Source organism: Rhinopithecus bieti, unplaced genomic scaffold (genome assembly GCF_001698545.2).
Source record: "Rhinopithecus bieti isolate Rb0 unplaced genomic scaffold, ASM169854v2 scaffold_17182, whole genome shotgun sequence".
Classification (NCBI taxonomy): Eukaryota; Metazoa; Chordata; class Mammalia; order Primates; family Cercopithecidae; genus Rhinopithecus; species Rhinopithecus bieti.
Window position 1 is genome coordinate 471,573 of NW_016808817.1, and position 4,332 is coordinate 475,904.

The 4,332-nt window shown below is 43.1% G+C and overlaps 1 pseudogene; it reads left to right on the forward strand.

Annotated features, from left to right (window-relative positions):
* The first annotated feature begins 1,300 nt into the window (after positions 1 to 1,300).
* LOC108538956 (olfactory receptor 51I2-like) lies at positions 1,301 to 2,250 on the forward strand (annotated as a pseudogene).
* Positions 2,251 to 4,332: the final 2,082 nt, after the last annotated feature.

Genomic DNA, 4,332 nt, shown 5'->3' on the forward strand with positions numbered 1-4,332 from the left:
CTGCTGTGAGCTCCACCCAGTTCGAGCTTCCCAGCGGCTTTGTTTACCTACTTAAGCCTCAGCAATGGCGGGCGCCCCTCCCCCAGCCTCGCTGCTGCCATTTTGGTTAGATCGCAGACTGCTGTGTTAGCAATGAGGGAGGCTCCGTGGGCATGGGACCCTCCCGGCCAGGTGTGGGATATATTCTCCTGGTGTGCCCCTTTGCTTAAAGCGCAATATTGGGGTGGGAGTTACCCGATTTTCCAGGTGTTGTGTGTCTCAGTTCCCCTGGCTAGGAAAAGGGATTCCCTTCCCCCTTGCGCTTCCCAGGTGAGGCGATGCCTCGTCCTGCTTCAGCTCTAGCTGGTCGGGCTGTAGCAGCTGACCACCACCGATTGTCCGGCACTCCCCAGTGAGATGACCCCAGTACCTCAGTTGAAAATGCAGAAATCACCGGTCTTCTGTGTCGCTCGCTCTGGGAGTTGGAGACTGGAGCTGTTCCTATTCGGCCATCTTGCTCCGCCCCCCGAATTGCCTATGAGTTTAAACACATGCTGATTTGTAAGTTCTACCTGCACAGTATCAAAATTAATTGATAGGTTTCTTCTGAGGAAAGGAATATTTTAATGCTTCTTGATTGAATCTAACATACAGCAGAATTTGAGAATCTGTGGTCTGAACAGAGATTTAAAAAAATCCATGTTAAAATATAGAAGGGCAAAACCAAGAGAATAAAGCACAGAGAAGTGTGACATTCTGAACCCTTGGTAATAAGTGAGGGGTTCCAGCCACAAGGAAAGGCAGAGAACTGAAATAATGCTTGAGTGTAGGCAAGAGAGGAGAAGCAGCTTAGAATACACACAAAAGATGTCATCACTTGCATAAGACAGAATCAATCAGTGGGTGGGAATATTAAGGAAATACTTCGTGGAGGACATGGTGCAACTCACTTATGGAAGAAACTGATGGCTATGACATGGTAGAGAGAAAGGGAACCCATTTTTTACCATTAGAGAAAGATTTGAACCAATGTAAAAAAAAAATAGACACAAGAAAAATAAAACATAATATCTAAAAATTAGTCAAAGATTTCTGTGGGGGAGAACCTGGAACTCATGACAGATCTAGGGGTGTTGCCAGACTATAGAAGGTCTGAAATATATCCTGCTTTTTTCTGAACTTTCCAAATCTTTGGCACTGGAATCTAAGCATCATTGTCTCTCCTAGTTTTAGATATCAACCACTCCTAGTCTTCACTTCTCCCACCATCTCACCTCAATCCACCCAGGTTGATTTCTCTAAAAGTCACTGAGAAACCCTGATGGGGGACTTTGGGACTAACATCTCAAGTACTACCAGCTTCACTCTAACAGGCTTCCCAGAGATGAAGGGCCTGGAGCACTGGCTGGCTGGCTGTCCTTCTGCTGCTGCTTTATGCTATTTCCTTCCTGGGCAACATCCTCATTCTCTTTATCATAAAGGAAGAGCAGAGCTTGCACCATCCAATGTACTACTTCTTGTCTCTTTCGTCTGTTAATGACCTGGGTGTATCCTTTTCTACATTGCAACTGTACTGGCTACTGTATGTTTTCATGCCCCAGAGACGACTTTTGATGCCTGCCTGGCCCAGATGTTCTTCATCCACTTTTCCTCCTGGATAGAGTCTGGCATCCTGCTGGCCATGAGCTTCGACCACTATGTGGCCATCTGTAACCCCTTGCGCTATACCACAGTGCTCACTGATGTCCGTGTGGTCCACATCGGCATATCCATCGTCATCCGCAGCTTCTGCATGGTCTTCCCACTTCCCTTCCTCCTGAAGAGGCTGCCTTTCTGCAAGGCCAGTGTGGTACTGACCCATTCCTACTGCCTGCACATAGACCTGATTCTCCTGCCCTGTGAGACACTACCATCAACAGCATGTATGGCCTCTTCATTGTCATATCTGCCTTTGGTGTAGATGCACTGCTCATCCTTCTCTCCTATGTGCTCATTCTACATTCAGTGCTGGCCATCGCCTCCAGGGATGAGAGGCTGAAGACACTCAACACATGTGTGTCACATGTCTGTGCTGTGCTAATCTTCTACATGCCTATGGTTAGTGTGTCCGTGGTTCATTGATTTGGGAAGCATGCTCCTGCATATGTGCATAAGTTCACGTCTCTGGTCTATCTCTTTGTACCTCTGATGCTCAACCCAACTATCTATTCCATCAAGACTAAGGAGATTCGCAGGAGACTACACAAGATATTACTGGGAAATAAGTTCTGATCAAGGAGAACCATCCTAGAAAGCCTTAGAGGTTCTTTGTTGTTGCTGATGTTTGCATGTACCAGGTTAGTCCTTTGGAGCCTTTCAATCTCCCTCCAGACGTATACCTACAATTGTGTACCTGCCAGTAGTTATATGCGTTAGCCAGGCTACAACTTGTAACTTAAAACATCAGGCTGCCCTATGTTGTAATTAACTGTGTCACAGGTTGCCACAAGTGACTTCTCTCAGACCCAACAAGAAAGAGAGTCTTGAATTGAATCCTTTTTGTCCCAATGTACTAGTAACATCTATGCTTTCAAGAGAATCTCAGAAACAGACAAAAACGAATGCCTACATTAGTTATATGTTATAATGTAGATTATGTTACCTGAGATCATATCAGCCCAGAATATTTAAATAAATAATCATTTTGAATATCTTTAAACTCAAAAACTAAAAACTACATCATAGCTGTGACCAAGTTTACACTTTTGAAATAAGAATACTCCAGAGTTCTATAAAATGGAACAAAAATAGAAACCATACAACACATAGAATTCAGAAGTTTAGTACAAAGAAAAATGTTTTATGGAAAAGCCACATGCTGTCATCCTTTGGGCATGACTGCAGAGAGGACTGAATGACTAGAGGCAGCTAATGAGAACTCCAAATCGAAGCCTAACAGAGGTTGGTGATTGATGGAGTGGCAAGTCCACTTCAGTGGCAGTGGTTGCTTGGCTGCATAGTTGGCTGAAATCTGGGCTTGTGTCCTGCAGTGAGCAACCCAGATAACAAGCTTAAGCACCTGCTTGAGCAGAGGAGGGATAGCTGAAAGCTGTCAGCAAATTTACAGAGAATTAAAGCCACAAAGAAAGAGATCCTCTGAAAAACCATGCCAAGAAAACACAACCCAGACCACACAGGCAGGCACGCACTTAGCGGATTTAGAAAGAATGATATGTGGACTTCAACTGGAGAGTAAACAGGCAGTGGACAGGCCATGGAATAACTCAACTCCGATGGATGATTAGGGAATGAAGACACGTAAGAAAAAAATGGCTTTTTAAAAAGCAACAGCTAATTTTTTTTTTCCTCATAGAATCATGGAATAACTTTTCTAAAATAACATGATCATTTACTAACCATAGCTGCAGTATAGCCTTGAATTACTCCCAGACACACCCTGAATGTCTCATTAAGCAACCAGGAGAGAAAAGCAAAACAAAATTATAACTTACAGATGACATCTTCGGCAAAATCACATGACAGAAAAATCTTGTCCCTAATTGGACAGGACTGTATACTAAGCAAAAATCTGGGCAGATGGTTTTGAGATTGACTGGTGAAACTTGGAACAGTACTTGCAGGCTCTAAGTGATCATAAACATAAGAGGATAAAGCAGTGCTGTGGTGGTCCTCAGCATTTGAAAATCTCAAAAATGACCAGCAAATAAGCTCTTCCAAAAGGATGTAGCCTCAGCCCAAAGGAAAGGACATTAAAACAAATAAAGATCCACTTGCACAAGAGAGAAAGAAGGCTCTGATGGTAGAGGAAAGGACTTAGAGAAAGCAGACACGAGAAAGTGATGCAACAGCTAAATACAGCTTCTCAAAACCTGTGGAGTTCTAGGGCTGCAACAGAAGGAAGCAGAATGTCCTCCAGGACCAGACTTTGCTCTAATACACAGAAGTGGCCTCAAAGAAAGTGCTACTTTGAGCCATTTGAACAGCAACAGAGGGACCCCTAGAGCTGCAAAACTATAAAAGCTACTCTGCCATTGCCTCTTCCTCCAGGGGATCCCACAAGTCATCCCAGAAAGCTATGCTTATTTATACAGAGAGATAAAAAAGAGATATGTGCTAATTATATACACAGTTATGAGCAAAAAAAAAAAAAGAGACATTGATGACAAAGATGAATCCATGGCACTTAGGGCCATGCTGATGATAGGAATCTCCCTCTTTTTTGTTTCAAGTCTCTTTTATTAATCCTAACATTTCAATGTCTGCATCTGAATATCAGAAACCACATTACTAACTTCAATATTTTTTAGTCTTAAAAAAGCATCCTTTCATTTCCACTGAAAAATTGAGAATTCT